At 33.6% G+C, this 17881-nt stretch overlaps 1 protein-coding gene across 3 annotated transcripts in view; it reads right to left on the bottom strand.

The window, feature by feature from the left end:
• Ncam2 (neural cell adhesion molecule 2) overlaps positions 1-17881 on the bottom strand; it is a 314442-nt gene that overhangs the window by 181842 nt on the left and 114719 nt on the right. Inside the window, exon 1 of one of the 3 annotated variants that reach the window (XM_070030500.1) lies at positions 17163-17181. The exons of the other annotated variants lie outside the window; for them this stretch is intronic. The gene's annotated coding sequence lies outside the window, so the exon portion shown is untranslated. Of the gene's footprint in view, positions 1-17162; positions 17182-17881 lie in introns of those variants that run through there. 3 annotated transcript variants of the gene reach the window in all.

The raw sequence follows: 17881 nt of genomic DNA, 5'->3' as shown, positions 1-17881 counted from the left end.
CTTACCTTTCCCAATGACTAGATTTCTTATCGTTTCCTATCCTTCATCCTTTTCTTGTATTCTTTAAAAAAAATTCTTATCTTTGCCTAAAGTTAATTCTATTAATTTTATTTTATTGTAAAAATGCTGTACAGAGCAGTTACAATTATATGAGTAAGGTAATGAGTACATTTCTTGTTGAGCATTGTTACCCCCTCCCTTGTTCTCCTGCTAGCCCCGAAGTGCTAAAATTCATTTCCAATACACTGTCTTGTGGGTGTCATTGTTGCATTGTGCCATCCTGTGTGCCTAAAGTTAATTCTAAGTCTAACTGTTCATCATTAAATGGTGTCTTTCTAAGAGGCTGCATATTGAGTTCTGTAAGTGATTTATTGATTACCAGAGCTCAGAACTTTGCCTCTGAGTCAAAATAGAGAAAATTCTTCTCATTTTTTTTCCTAGAGAAATTTACCTAAAAAATATCCTTACAGAACATAATAATCTATAATTCCTCATGTGTATACTTACATTTGATGAGCAAAGTTATCCAAAAAGATGCAGATTTAAAGAAGCAGGTTATTTTTCTTTAAATTTAATGTGAATTCACTTTGGATTTTGACATTTTATAATTGCTGTTAGAGTAAATCTTTAAAAATTTCAGCTCAAATGCTTAAACTATGATTTCCACATATACAATTAAATCTTACCTAGAAATGGTCTTAAAATTTTCAGGTATCACTAATTTAAGAAGTACTCTTGAAGAGATAGCATGCTTTTATTCTGTTTTTACCACACATTTTGAATTCCATTTCAAAACATATACGTTATTATTTAAATATATTAAGTTCCCTGAGGCTCATATGGGTTGGCAGATATCCAGTTTGCAGTTCTAATTTGGAAGCCAAGTTGGAGACAATGGGTTACTACTGCGGAGTGTCTTTGTAGGTTACCCCTTGCCATGGCTCTTTGCAGTAGGTCTGTGCTTAATTGATCGCCATGTGATAAACAGCCTTCCTCCCTATTCTCTTTATCTATGGCACTTCTGCCTTCCCATTCACCTTAAAGACAATTGAACTGTCTGGGCATGGAACATAACTTCTGTAAACATGAGGCAAAATAAATCTTTCCCCTTCAGTTGCTTTTCTCAGGCTTTTGTTTGTTTGTTTCACAATGACAAAAGTCTAAATAAGACAATGTCCTTTTTATGCAATTAGGGCACAATTTGAACAGAACTTCAGTATCTCAAAGCTACAGATGACTTCCTGTCTGGTTAAAGATAAACCCACAAATTTAACCAACTTTAATGACTCAAGTGATAATAAAGTGGTGATAGTACATAAATGCTAAATTTTATTGGTTCTAACGTTGCACAATCGAAATCCACATGCATTCGGCTGAGAGGCTGGCATCCCTGGAGTGTTCTCATAAGTTTCTGGGCTGGTTTCCAAGACACCTGCCTCATTTTAATCAGCCCTGGTTTTATACTTCATGTATGGCAGGACCCAACATCAAGTCACACTTGAAGAAAAGGTTATGTAATTTGAAGTTGTTTTTTTTTTTCATCTAAACTACTGCTTAAGAAATATTAAATATAGCTAGTTTTGTCCCTGACGTATATCTATTGTGAGCCACACGATCATTCTAATATAATTGACTCTGTTTTGCCATTGGTGGGTACTATTTGCTTTTGACATCAGAAATGTGCATAAATATGAATATGTAACTTCATGACTTGAGAATCCATGGCTTCTGTTAAATTATTTATCAAATACATGCTTTAATCCAGAGCCTTGAGGGTTGTTGATTAGATATCTTTATTATTTCTGCACTATTTTTAATTTTTAATATATCTATATATATTTATTGTAAAGATTCTGTACAAAGGGGTTTCAGTTACATGATTAAGGTAATGAGTACATTTCCTACTGAGCATCATTACCCCATACTTTTTTCCCCCTTCCATCCCTTCCTTCTCCACATCCCCAACTTCTCCCGCCCCCAAGTTTTAAAGTTCCTTTTCAACATAGTGCATTGTACATCTCATTGATAAAATGGGTCAACCTGTTTCCTTGTTTCAGCATTTTGTTACTTCCCTTCCCCTCCTCAAATTAGAAAAAATATATATATACAAGATGTAGGGCACTGGAATCAAATACAGTGAAAAAAGGGTTATACCATGGGGGAAGATCATACAAAAGAAACAAAAATATCACACAGGACATTATAAGTTAAAAACAACAGCACCAAAGATTAAAAAACCTTTTTTGTCTTTATGTTGGGGTTCATTTAACTTAACATCATCTTATCTGGTCATATGTACATAGCTTTTGACCTTTACTGCTTGCCCTAGACATATACTAGTTATTGCAAATAAGGAAAACCATGGGACCTATGTTTCTTTGGACCTGGCTTACTTCACTCAATATAAATTTTCCAAGTCTTTCCATTACCTAACAAATGGGGTGGTGTCATTCTTTCTGATGGAGGCACTGCTTTTAATAAGATCTTTATTTAGTGATAAACAAAATGCAATGAGAAAGTCAGAATTAATTTAAACCCTTCCTCAATAGGGCCCCTGCTTCAGTCTTATGTTCAAATAACCATTTCACTTTAAAAATAATATATGAAATAACTTTTAAATCAGTGGTAATTAGGCCATGATATCATCACTTGGCAATTAGTTGAACTCCATGCACTACCAAAATGTTTTCAAAGCACAAAATTATGTACTCTCTATTAACTAGGGTTATTGGATACATATATACATATATAATTTTATTTACTTTGTTAATTATTTTTCAATCATATTATCAGTTATCCTTGCTTGTACTTCATGTGAATAAATGTTTGTTCCACTTCAATACATAATGAAAAAGGATTACTGAACTCACTTGTAGCTAATTTCTTAAACTTACAACAACTTTATTAAATAAATTCTTCTGATTTTGCAAAAACTGTCATTCTTGGCACATGAAAATAACATACTTATTTACTTTAGTTTAAATTTATAATGTTTGCAGTCTTGAAGTTAACTATCTATTTGACCCTCACTGACATGAAATCCCCTATAGACTTCAGGTCTCCTGACATTTTTATGTGTTATTTCACTAATGTGCTCATTCAGTAGAAAGTCAGGTTTAATGAATACTCCAGGCACAACAATTATAGAAACTCATGTTGTGTAATCCCAAGGAAGTTATAATGTTTTAGTAACTAGAAATACTCTCTGATGACCTTGTTCTTGCTGGTGTTTTGTCATATAATAGCTTTATTTGGCTGAAAATAATATATTTACTAGTTGCTTTATAGGGACACCATTAAAAAAACAACAGGAAGAAGAAGCCGTCAATTACCCATAGCCTATGTAGCTGAAGATGGAAGGAAAGTTTGTAAATGTGATTGAATTGGTTAAAATGGAATTCATTTCCTTCCTTCCTTCCTTCCTTCCTTCCTTCCTTCCTTCCTTCCTTCTTATTTTTCTTCTCTTTATCCCTGACTGTCTCCCTCTCTCCTTTCCTTCTTTCCCTCCCTCTCTTCCTTCTTCACTTCTTCCCATCTCTTCTTCCTCCTCTTCCTTTTCTTCCTCCTCCTTTTTGCCCTTCTCTACCCTCTTTCTGCTTCTCTCCTTACTTCTTTCATTCTTTCCTTCCCCACTTCCCTCCCTCCCCCTCCCCTGTTTCTGCCTCCCTCTCCCTTTTTTTTTTGTTTATAGGGGAGATCAAACTGGGTGGAAAGTGTTGTATCTCATCAACAAAATAAATATTACCAACATAAGTGCTATTGAATAGATATTGAAGTAATAAGTATAACTTATGTTACCTGGAAAAGGGAAAGTTTTCTTTTTTAACAATTTTAGTTTTGTAAATTGATAGATACAATACAGTCAGAATTGTAAGACACAGATATTTATACGGTCATTTTCCTTCTAGATGTTATTTTCCATTATTTTTAAAAGAAAAACATTTATATTAATAAGCTATTTACCTGAATTTTTGTTTCTGGTTAAGTATTTTATAGGAAACTGTCTTTCTCTGTAAATTACTTTAAGAAACGTACCTAATCATACTCCTTTTTCTTCATGTCATGAGAGTGTTAATATTGATGTATAAATGGAAAAGTAGGGAATAACAAGTGCTATATTATGAGATTTTTTTGTGAATATTTTTTTTCGTATTATGCTTTCTTAATAGTCATGTTTTATTGACTTGTAGTCAAAGCAGGGTGCATTCATTAGAGAAAGAGAGACAACAGTTTAGAAGACACAAATTCTGGTTCTTTAGCAATGATGACAAAGCTGACATTGTAAAGTAATTTACACCAGCAGTGTCCTGATTATCACCTGTTTATAAGTGCACCTCTAGTTAGGATTTAAGTGTGAGGTTTTCACACTCCTGTGGTGCATGTTCATTGGTTATTCTAGATTGATATCCTCACCAACTCTAACTGTAGCTAACTTTCTGATCATGCTCAGTTTCAACCCTAGCTAATCATCTGCTATTCTCCCTTAGCTGATGAAAGAATGCCATATAACAAAAACAGCACAGAATAAAAATAATTGTAAACACACACTGGATAGCTGGTCATTCACTTAATCCACAGGTTAAAAAAAAAAAAAAGCTGTCACAAAATTCTATGCCTCCATCAGAAAGAATGGCATTGCCCCATTAGTGAGGAAATGGAAAGACTTGGAAAAAATTATATTAAGTGAAGTAAGCCAGGCCCAAAGAAACGTCCCATGGTTTCCCTTATTTGCAATAACTAGTATATGTCTGAGACAAGCAGAAAAGGTCAGATAAGTTGATGTTAGGAAAAATGAACCCCAAGATAAGGATTCAAATGTTTTTTTTTTCGATTGTTTCTTTCATACGAGGATTTCTTTGTTGCTTTTTATTTCCCTCCCCCACGGTTATAATCCCTGCTTTCACTGTATTTGATGTTGGTATAATTTGTGGAGGGAAAGGGAAAAAACAAATCGTTTAAATAGGGATACAGGTGGATCCATTGCAACAATGAGATGTACAAGTCGTTATGACGAAAAACGAACTTTACAACTTTGCGAGTGGGGAGGGGGGAGCGGGGGATTGGGACAGTAATGGAAGGGATTGGAAGGGGAAACAAAGGAGGAGGCTACAATGCTTGATAAGAAATTGCCCCTCTATACGGGATTTTCACAATAAAAAAAAAAAGCTAACTGTATAGATGAGGGAGAGAGATAAATGTTACAATGTATTCAAAACACCAGAAGTCTAAGCTGTCATTTTAACTTGTGTTTTCTGGAAAACACACTGTTATTTTGTACATTCATGTTGCTCTCTTCTCATTTGAATATGTGTCATTTGTCCACATTGACTAAATTAATGCTGACTCCTCTATCACCTCTGAAAAATGCATCTGTAAGTATAGTCTATTTACAGGAAAGCCTCCTACTCCAAATCATAAGCTTCATCTGTAAAAATAGGTTATAGAAGTGCTAAAATGACAGCATTTGGCGTAAAGATTTCCAACCACCTCTTTTTTTGTATCTTCCTAGAAAACATCAAGGACTTTCACTGCTGATTTGATCCATAAAACATTTATAGGAACTCAGGAAGTCTACCTTCTACTAAGGATTCCTTCTACAGTGTATGTACTACAATAACAATGCAAAAATAAATAAAATAAATAGGACTTAAATGTGACATAATAATGTTATTATTTGCATATTAAATCTTTCAAATAATTATCCAGATTTCAACTTTCTGTATGAACCTCTATTTGTCATTAGTAATGGCTCTCCATTATAATTTCAGGGAACACCTCAAAATATATTCATGCTCTAGTCTTCATCCATGTCACAATTAAATCTTAATCAGTAGGGGAAGCCAGACATCAGGTTTTGAAGCATTCCATGGTGATTCACAAAAGCAGCCCATTGTGAGAGCCACTTTGTGAAGCCACCAGCTTTTAAAGTGCTAATACCTACACTACAGTAAAGCAGGCTGTTCAAATGCTCTTTGAAGTCAGTATAATGTAAGTTACTTTTTGGTTGCTTTTCCTTTTTCCTTTTCCTTTTGTTTCTTCTTTTACAATTCCAGACTTTAAAGCTTTATCTCTGTATTTGAAGTCATTAGCATTCCCCATGTTCCTACAGAAACTGATACCTTGATTTCTTTTCTCCACAAATTTCCTAACCTTAACTGTATGATAGTTTTTAGAAGTACAGACTCAGATAAACAATATTACATCCCTAACATAATTTATGTGAAATAAATTTGTAATATAGTAGTAAAACATCCAAAGCTTACATATATTTCTTGAAATGTTTTTACAGATAAAAATGTAGTAATAAATATTTATTTTATTTTAGTGACTTTTATAATAAACATTTAGCCAAATCCTTAGTATTGTATTCAAATTAGACTGCTACTTTTATCTCACAAAACAGCAATTGTTCTGTAGCATGCTTTGAGCAAGTGACTAAGATGAATTGCATATTTGGAACATATGAATTGCTCCAGGTGGTATTTTAAGATTTTGCATCAATGTCATACTACCATAGCTGATTATCTCACTTCCCAAACCTGGGCTAGCTTTCCCTTCTCATGTGTTCTTACAGCATCCCTTTCTTACCATTGCCCTGAAATTCACACCACAGAAAATAAATATAGATCTGAGTACTACTCTCTCCTTGACGCTGCCCTCAGCAGTGACACCCTCATTCACAGTTCTGTGTGGGCAAGTGCAGTCCTGGGATTAAGAGACCAGCTTGTAAAGGCAAGCCACAATGGTTTTAATTCAGGTTTCATTGTGTACTGGTGATGTGACTGAAACTAGATTTTTAACCTTGTTGTTGCTGAGTTTCCTCTTTTGTTAAAAAGAACTAATAAATCCATGTCTACTTAATAAGGCTGCAGTACAGAGTAGAGAAAGTAAATTATAATACTCTTAGCATCGTGCCTAAGACACCATAACCCATCAAGAAAAACCACTCATCATCAAACTACGTTTTTAATATCAAATATGACACTGACAACATGTACATAGTTAAGGTTCATTTAATGATTTATCATTTAGCTTGTATTATTCTATACAAGTGTTATATGATTACATCTTAAACTCTGGCCAATTTATGCCTCTGTGTTGCATTTTTAAAATTCTCACAATATCGTGTTACTCTTGTATGCTATTGTGATTTATAAGAAAATCAGCTTCAATGTCACTATTATCCTTGTTTCAGTGTTCAACACCCATATGAGAGAGTAACATATATGTGTTATATTCTGAGTTATTCTCTTGTTCCTTCTTCGGAGTGGGCTCCTCTGGTCCTTTTGTCACAGTAATATTGACATTAGATCAGTGCAAAACCATACAATGACCATTGACCTCCATATATTAGAATGACATGACAAACTACAGGCTTATGCTTTTAAATTAAAACTTAAAATGAATAAGTTCATTGAGACATATATGTCCAAAAATTAGGCTCAGTGTGCCAAATATAATCAAATTGTGGAATGCAATAAAAAGCCCTTGACAGGAATTCAAAGAGCTATTTCAATGAATACAGAAATGATCAAATGGGGAACAAACCTACTGCATATAAGGAGAAAGGCTTATTGCTCTGAAAAGATCAAATCAGTTATCTTTCCTGAAGCAAATGTCTAGTGATGAGTGAGGTCTCTTCAATTTGATGCAGATAAAAAAAAACAAGGTGAAAAAGCAGTAAAATGATTAATGGTATAATAGGAGTTTCTTCATTTGCAGCAAACTGGGAAACCATCTCTACCTATGAAAATCCAGGCTGAATCACCAGCAGCTAATGATGAAGCTGAAGAGATTTACTATAGAAGAACTAGCTAAGATAATTGATGATGGGAGCTACACAAAACAACATATTTTCAATGTAGTTGATGCAGCGTTACGTAGGAAGAGGGTGAATTTAGAAGCTTACTAGCAAAAGGGAAGTCAATCGCTGGCATTAAAACTTCAGATGAAACTTTGCCTCTTTTATTTGGTGATCTAATGTAATTGGTGATTATTAAGTTATGAGTGTTCATTCATCATTTCTCAAATCTGAGGATTCTTAAGAAATCATATAAAGATCTACTCTGGCCTGTGCTCTATAAATGGAATGACAAAGCCTAGATGACAGCACATTTGTTTACAATGTATTTTACAGAATATTTTAAGCCTATTTTATGGAGCAATTGTTCAGAAAACAAACAAAAAAAGATTCCCTTAAAAATATTACTGCTCTAACAATGCACCTGGTTGCAAAAGCTCTGTTAGAAACACACAATGAGATTAATGCTGTTTCCATACTGGCTAACGTAACATCTTGCGAACTATGGATTGAGGTAGAATTTTGACTGTCAAAGTGTATTATCGAAGACATTTATTTCATGAAGCTTAACTTAATTTAGACGGTGATTCTTCTGATTTATCAGGACAAAGGAAATAAAAGGCATTTTAGAAAAAGTTCAACAATCTAGATGCCATGAAGAACCTTTATAATTCAAAGAAAGAATAAAAAAATCTTAACATTTGACAAGATTTTGGAAATATTTGATTTTAAAAATCATGAGATTCTTGAGGGTTTAACAAGGTCTGTGGAGAATTCACTGAAGATGTGTTGAAAATCGTAAGAGAATTTGAAGTAGAAACAGCCCAAGTCAATCTCTTATCTTTGAAGTAGAAACAGCCCGTCAAGTTCAGACGGCTTTTGCCTTTTACCCAGGAGGTTGAGACCCAGAGAATTGAGGTTTGGAGCCTGTCTGGAAAGTATGCCTATGAGACATCAAATAAGAGTGTGGGCACAATATTCTGGGCTGGACATGTGGCTTAAGAGATCAAGCCCAAGCCAAGCGCACCAGCACAGTAAGCCAGGGTCCCTGAGCTCAAATGCTAGAACCAAAGAAATAAAAGATTTGTGATGTGAATGAATTGTTATAGACTCATAATACATGTTCAACTAATATGAGTGATAGTTCACAGGTTAGCAACAACAACGGGATTTTAAAATGGAACTTACTTCTAGTGAAGATACCATTAATATTGTACCAACCAATGAAGAAAAGGTATTTAAAATATTGCAGAAACTTAGTTGATAAAGCAGCTGCAGAATTAGAAAGCATTGACTCCAATTTTGAAAGAAGGTCAACCATCAAGCAGTAGCACTGTCCACTGAGAAGTTTTTGATGAAACCAATAGACAAAAGGCACAAGAGGGGTTGGGAAGGTGGCTCAGTGGTAGAGTACTTGCCTTGCATGAATGAGGCCCTGGGTTCCATTCCTCAGCACCACATAAGCAGAAAAAAAAAAGCTGGAAGTGGCACTGTGGCTCAAGTGGTAGAGCGCTAGCCTTGAGCTGAATAGCTGAGGGACAGCACCCAGGCCCAGAGTTCAGGCCCCACACCTGGACCCCCCAAAAAAGGCACAAGAAACTTCATTTTGTGGGTTTATGTAAAGAAAATAGCATAATCATTTCCACTTTTGATCAGTGGCCAACATGGTCAATCAGCACCCACCAACCCATGTCCAGTTAGTATCTTTCTTCAGCAAAGTACTATGAATACTGTAAATTCTGATTTCTTCCAACGTTTAAGAATAATATATGTAAGTCAAGAATGCATATTTTAGGGGCTGGGAAGTTGGCTCAGTGGTAGAGTGCTTGCCTTGCATGTATGAAGCTCTGAGTTCGATTCATCAGCACCACATAAGCAGAAAAAAAGCCAGAAGTGGTGCTGAGGCTCAAATGGTAGGGCGCTAGCCTTGAGCTGAAGAGCTGAGGGACAGTGCCCAGGCCTAGAGTACAGCCCTCATGACTGACAAAAAAATGCATATTTTAGATTCAATAGCATTACACATAATTCATAGACAATATTATTTTATAGATATAAGTTCATATTCACATGAAAACATAAACATTTCTGATTCACTTTATTATATTGCAGTAGAACCAAACCCACAATACTTCTGAAATATAATTTTATATTTATTATTACTACTAAAGAATCTAACATTGTCATAAAGTTACTAAGTAATCATGTACAATTGCCAGTATGGGAAAATGCATAAAAGCACTAAATATTTAAATATATCTGTTAGCCAAGTTGGCTCACATCCATCATCCAAACTACTCACAAGGCTGATATCAGAAGATCATGGTTTGAGACTATTTAGTCCAATTAAGCAACAAAATAAAAAAATTGAGGTGTAGCTCAAGAGGTGGAGGCCTATCCTTGGGCAAAAAACGCTCAGGGATAGGGCTCAGGCTCTCAGTTCAAGTACCTAGATGCCCCTCTCTCCCCACCCCCATTACTTTGGATATATATCTGTTAAATATTTTGTAATATGTATGCTGTTAATATTTCCATAGTAATAAATCATGTATTCATTCAAAAATAAAACTCTCATATATTAATACATATTCTAGGAGGGGCGATATACATGGAACAATATTAAACTAAAGAGAATTCCTTACAGATACAATGATTATATCCAATGGAGCAGGGAGACAGACAACAGACTGATAAATTAACATGATATATTATCTGATTAATGATGATAAATTTTTACAAAAATAGGAACAGATAAGAACTAGTAAAGTGTTGGAGATGCTGTCACCAAGAAGACAGCATTTCAATAAAGTTCTAAGTGAAGGATGAGATAGCACATTCTTTCAAGTGTCCCGAGAAAGTCCCTCTAGTAGGAGATTTAAATTGTATAACAGCCTTCACAGGAACAGAATTTCCTAATAAGCAGCAAATATGCTAAAGCAGTTGGGCCATAAAATATTAGTGTAATTTTTATTTTTAAAAGCATTAATGTATGTGTATTTCAATGATGCACAGTGCATGCTTAAGTTTTCAGTGACTGTATTAACTGTTACTTCAAATTATATAATTCTACTTCAGTTCTGTTTACTCTATTTCTCATCCACAATAACCCCTTCAAAACAAAATTATAGGAAGTTTTTATTTACATATAATGCTAAAATTATATACTACAATTACTACAAATATAGCAAATCTATAAAAAGAACTATGCACTGGTGTCACATTAAAGGTTATAGGACATTAAAATTCAATAGAAAATACTCTTCTTCCCCTAACACATTTCCTTACTTCATGGAAATGTAAGATTATGGAAATGCCTGCAATACTGAAGAATTCACAAGGCTCTTTTCTCAGGTGGAAATGTACAATTAAAGCAGTAATTTGGTTTGAGATTACAACTTGTTTTCAACAACACTGAAGCTAAATTACTCATCAACTGAGGAGGGCAGCAAAAAGGCAAATGATACTTCCAAAAACTTAACATGATTGCAAAATATCACAGTGTTCTTTGAAAACTGGTAAGTGTATGCACAACACACTTCTCATAAGTATTCACATTGATAAATTATCTTATAACTGTCTTTAATCCTGAATTTCCCACATCAAAACTACAAGTTGAGCCCTGATATACTTCTCTTCAAGATCCTTTTCTCCTTGAGCAAGATGAAGGCTTCCTGTTTTGTGTTGTTTTATGATATTTTTTTAGCTTGCCTTGTCGTGAGTGACAATAAATTGTCAGTCTTTTGTAAAAACCAAGCAAAGAATTAACAAGTAATGAATATTCCAATAGAATAAAACTAAATGCTAAGTGCACCAAATATTTCAGAGATATGGAATAAATTAATTTTACTCACATTACAAGGAAATTTAAGAAGATTACCTATTTGGATGTAGTCCTATTCAATAAATACTTTCAGCAAACTTCATGTCCTGAGTGAGAGACTGTGTTAACTGGAGATATAGATTTTAAAGTAACAAACGTTACTGGCACACTTCTTAAGGGAATGTAGCCATCATTTTCAGTAGAAATTTAAGGAATGATGAAGAAGGAATGGTTGAACAAGTGAAGCTCTTACCCCAAAGCTGTAGCCATCTCTCTGATAACATAGCACTAAATATCAGGAATGTACATGAGGCCATTTTGAATACTAGGTATTCCACAGTTACATTCATGAAAGAAGGAAGTTCTAAGCCTGCCAATAGAATCAGGAGGAATAATAAAAATGTCTTTGAAAATAGAAGTTTAGGAAGAGGCCTAAGTCTGTTGTCTGTTTGAGTTGGTGTCAGGAGAAAATTCAACCAACAAATGAGTGAGCCTGCCATGGAGTCCCATGCTATTCCCTGTGGGAATTTCTTATATAACTATAGCTAATTTTGCAGCTAGAATGCTGTGTGGTGACATCCAACATCACATCACATACCAAGCTGGTTTAAAAAAATGTATTCATCATGAAAATGACATATTTAGTTCTATAAAAAATTAAAAATTTCTAGTAAATAAGTCATTTCAGATAACAGCTATAAAATAAAACTGTGAGGTTGAAAGTTTTACAAATACCATATATACTAAACACAACAGATGTTGGGTTTAATTTTAGGTAACACCAGTAACATGATGGGAAAATGTCATTTTAGATTTGTTTGGAATTTTTGATTAATGTATTTATAACAAGGAAACATTTTCAAGCTACACATGTCATGAGAAGTAAAAAGGAATCTAAGCAGGTACTCATGATTTTGTACTGCTTTTAAATATACAGGCTGAGAAAAATACCAGATTAAAGCTCAGGAAAAAAAATTATTTATTTACGTATGTATGTATTTATTTATTCATTCATTTATTCATTCATTGTCTGTCCTGAGGCTTGAATTCAGGGCCTGGGCACTGTTCCTAAGCTTCTTTTGCTCAAGGCTATCAGTCTACCACTTGAGCCATAATGACACTTTCAGCTTTTTCTGTTTATGTGCTACTGAAGAAGTGAACCCAGGGCTTCATGCATGCTAGGAAAATACTCTACCACTAGGCCACATTTCCAGTCTCAATGCTCAGAAAATTTAATAATTCAATCAGAAATGATATATCTATTATTTAATATGTATCAGTTAATACGTTTGAGAAAGAGCTAGTAATAATAAGTTCTAAGGCATAAAGCTCTTAAACTTATTCTGAAGACAAGACAGGTCAAGTTTTAATTTCATTAATGATGGCATAAATTATTCAAGGCAGCTCTGAAAGCATTGGCAATTATGAGGTTCTGTGTGAGTATTTTTGGTCTATTCAAGATTCATATAGGATAATCTAACTTCACTCATTATTGGAAAAGATTGTAAGGTAATTTTAAGGTAAACACTTTCTATGATAAAAAAAACTATTCTTTTCTATTCAAATATTTGACCATTATCAACGGCCAAGATATGTAGTTTCTCAGGTCTTGAGGCCCACCCTGAAAGAATCATTTCATAGTAAAAGAGTTAAGTCACACAAATGTAATAAAAAGTCTGAGCATGGTGGTGTCATTATGATCAATGATACTTTAGCAATGGAGATGCCAAGGATCTAGACTTGGTCCACTCTTGGACAATATGACTGAAAAGTAACTAAAGCAATAGTAACTAAAGACACTTTGGCAATTGTAGCTTTCAGGAAGCTGAGATACTAAAGATGGCAGTTCAAGACCAGGCTGGAGGCATGGTTCAAGTAGAGGCCTGTCTTGGTAAGGACCCGGTCCTTTCAAATCTTACTACAGTCAAAAACTATTTTAACAAGTAAATATAATACTATTGCCTCAAGTAATTTATATCTATGTCAAACAACCTAAGAACAGGATAAAAATTTTATGATATAATGTGAGGAAAAATAGATTAGAAATTCTAACCGGCATTAAAAAATGAAGATTTTGAAATTTAAGGCATGAGGATAGTCAAGTATGGCCAAGTTATTGCTTTTAGCCCCATTGTCTGACTTACAATGTAGACTCAATAGATTCATAAATTCTCTTGTTTGGCTCAATAAAAGAATCTGGCAAAATACAGTAAATTACAATTTTGTTCAAAGAATTAAAGTAAACATAATGACGGAAAATTAGGCAAGAATAAACAGAATCATAATTTACCTTAGTAAGAGTACATTTTGAGATTGAAACCTGAAACAAGAAGTACTGAGTTTGTCATGAACAGAATTATCTCTTAGAAGAAAACTTAACATACTAATTATATCACAATTATAATTGTTTTATCAGAAATAAAATTTAAGACAAAAAATCCAGAATAGTTTACTTGATGAGAAAAAATGTGAATATTTAGCATCATAGAATTAAAATATAATTATGTTATAAAAAGTTGCAAATATAATTATGTCTAAATTAATCACATAAAAAGTTGTAAATGAATTGATTTTAATCTAAAAGTCAAATACAATCATGTATAAAATGTTTTTTTGAATGTATATATGCCAGGTTAGTCTTAAGAAAAATATTCCTCTTAAATGTCATAAACTTTTCTATCAATAATATCCCATGACAATAAAAGTGATGTTCAGAAAGACAGAAAGATGGAGAGAAATTTGTTCTATTGAAAATGTTCCATGCAATCTAGACACTCTGGTAATTTTAGCTATGCAGGAAGCTGAGGATGGCAGTTCAAGGCCAGCCTGGTAGAAAAGTCTAAGAGATTCCATCTCCATAAATGAGTAAGAAAGGAATGGAGGTGTAGTAGAATATCTACTTAGCAAGCAAGCAAGATTAGTGAATGTGAAGCCATGAGTCCAAACCAAAGAAGAGAGAGAGCGAGAGAGAGAGAGAGAGAGAGAGAAAGAGAGAGAGAGAGAGAGAGAGAGACAGAGACAGAGACAGAGAGACAGAGAGACAGAGAGACAGAGAGACAGAGAGAGAGACAGAGAGACAGAGAGAGACAGAGAGACAGAGAGACAGAGAGACAGAGAGACAGAGACAGAGACAGAGACAGAGAGAGAAGGAACAGGAAGGAAGGAAGGAAGGGAGGGAAGAAGGAAGGAAGGAAGGAAGAGAAGGAAGAAAAAGAAAGGTACTATTATGGACTATTGGAAGGAAGGATGAAAGAATGGAACAGAGAAAGGAAAGAAGAAACAGAGAAAGATAAGAGGAAAGCAAAAATGCAGATAAGGTAAGAAAGATTATTAATAAAAGGAGGGGAAAGGAGTATATGTTAACATGGCCTTGTTTCAATGAAACAATTTTGTTTTCAAACTAAACAATATAATGTTTTCCTTTGACTGGAGCAATATTAAATAATATTAATGTCTACAAAAGATTTTTTGACAGAAGTAGGCTACTAAAAATTAAACAGCTCATAATACACTTTTACTGTTTCTGTTGTTGCTCACATTAAATGATTTACGTTAGGAGCATTTGGCAATATTGATTCATAAACATTTCTAAGTTTATAACTCAATGTATTATATATAAATAAATGTGTAGATATTCTAAATATCTATTTAGAAACTGGATCAATAAATATGGATTTTTGAAACAGAAATTTAGATTAGATGAAATCTCCAAGAAAACACACACTTGACATTTAGGAAGAAGTTACAATAAAAACACAAAATAAGATTTAAAAGTGGATTTTGAGAAAAAAAGTTACAATGAAATCAGCAAATGCAGAGCTCTACACATGGAATTCTTTTCATGTAAGCTATTTGTGACATCTAATTTGATGACCTGAATCACTATGATAACTTTCACATTAGTTTCTACATTGTATTATCTCAATCTTTTTGTCTTGCTAATGTTGGCATTATATTTCCAGAATGCATTAAGATTAATTCTACACAAATAAATGGACATTTTAAGTGAGCAAAGATACTGAATAAAAGACATGTACTTTCCATTTACTTCGACTTTTAGTTTAATAGATAATGATGTCTGAAGATTTTCATTTCTAATCCTTGTTTAGTTCCTCTTTTTGTTTGATTTTTTTCACGATTTCATCAGCAAATAGTTTTGTAATCCTACATTATTGACATCAGTATGACAATTTTCTAGCATAAAGAAGTGCTGATTACGTAAAAATGAATGAAATGCCTATGTTAACAAAACTTTGATTTGGTATAATGTTACAATTATATGTCATGTCAAAAATAGACATGACATTTTCATTCAGTGAAGGACTTATCACAAAAATAATAAAAACTTACCTAGCACACAAAATTTTAAACTTTTTCAGGAAGATTAAATTTTTTAAATACTAATAAAACTGGTCCTCAATGAGCCATTTTAAACATGCTATTATTTCCTCTAACCATTTTATTCACATTTTTTTTCAGTTTAGTATCTTGCAACATAATCATAAGTGCATTAACTATCCATTTGTATTTTCACATAAAATTTCTAGATTCAATATTTTCTGAAGACATGATTAATGTGAGGCAGATTAGTAGAATTCTAAATATGCAAATTATGTGAAAGGCAGATGTTTGATGATGAAGTTCAATTGTGGTTATCCATCATCATTAGAAGAATATTTAAACTACAAATGTATGACGGCCATGGCTAGTTTCTCAATATTTATTTTTACAAAGCTGGATGAAAGGACAAAATTCTGTAGTCAAAGCTATTTTGGATAGTATGACAGGAAAGTCACTTGAACCCTGGAACTCAACACCAGTTCAAGAACGTATAAATTGAGTTCTAGGTCAAAACAAAATCAACAAAAAAAACATATCTGTGGTTACAGAATTCATATGAATTTTCAAGTGAAAATGTTTAGACAAATAAGTGAGTGGCAGCATAGTTTTCGATAACAGATACAGTGCATGGTTGATTTTATCTGAGCCTTCAAGTCAAGTGATTCAGAAAAGGTAGTAAAGTAAATTGCCTGATTATTTTGAATTAGTTAACAAGTGTTATTTGAAAAAAAACATATTTTCACAGTGAGTTCACAGCTACCCAAAGTTCCTTTTTCTGAAATTAATGCACTCCCTAATGTACTATGTAACAAAAAAGTAATTCATCTTCCTTTAGAACACCAAATTTCTTCATAGAATTAGTCTTTGTGGAATGGGAAAAACAGAAAAGTAAGTATTAGATGGGAATGTTGAGTTACTTTTAAGCAACAAACCTTGAAATAACAGCAATACACAAAATTTAAGATTACACTTTTCTTTTGCTCTTTTTATAAAAAAATCACTACACTTAAGCCAAAACAATAAAAATTTTCTGTTGGACAAAACAGCTCAGCCCTTAGTAGGTACTCTATGTCCCTGTTCTCATTACAAATGACTAAGAAAATCATCAACTATCCACCTTGTATCACATTTTTGTCACCATTATGGTTTTACAAGCATATCATACTTGGTACGCCAACAGAGATGATTGCATATACATTTTACCTTACTTCCCAATCTGTATGCTTGCTGTTGTATGGTTCATTGTTATACAGGTTCAACATCTAAAATACAACACCAAACTTCATTTAATTGCTTTCTTAGAGTGCTAGGAAGAGAAAGAGCAGAAGCGAGAAGAGGAGGGCAGATAAAAAGATATGAATTGAATTAATATGATTTTCAATGACCATAAAATGTTCACTACATTCCACAAATAATCTTCCATTACATGCTATCAAGTTCCTTACTGATTTAGGGTCCTATGATCTATGGACTCCCATTCTCTACAAAACCATCTTAGCCTCCAAATATCATGGTCAAATGTGTCTCCCCAGTCTTTTCCTGGTTTATCTTAATGATCTTCCTTCTTATTACATTCTTATTTATTTCATAGTACCATTATATTTTTCATTATATTGTGGGTTATTTATTTTCCTTATCAGGATTCTATGTAAGCCATTTTCTCCCTGAAAACAGTAATCCTATCTGCTGAGAGCCATTAGAAATAGGTGCTCAATGTATATTTGTCAAGTGTATACTTGGTATGTATTTGCTGAGTTATTTCAATTTAAAATTATCGTGTTTTTTTTTATTGTGAAAATATCGTACAGAGGAGTTACAATTACATGGGCAAGGAAACGAGTTCATTTCTTATCAAGCATTGTTGCCTCCTCTTTGTTTCCCCTTCCCATCCCTTCCCATCCCTTCCCATACGCCCCCCAACC

This window comes from Dipodomys merriami, unplaced genomic scaffold (assembly GCF_024711535.1).
Source record: "Dipodomys merriami isolate MVZ:Mamm:240054 unplaced genomic scaffold, mDipMer1.0.p SCAF_2, whole genome shotgun sequence".
In the NCBI taxonomy this organism is placed as follows: Eukaryota; Metazoa; Chordata; class Mammalia; order Rodentia; family Heteromyidae; genus Dipodomys; species Dipodomys merriami.
This window is presented reverse-complemented; position numbering and strand designations above follow the sequence as displayed.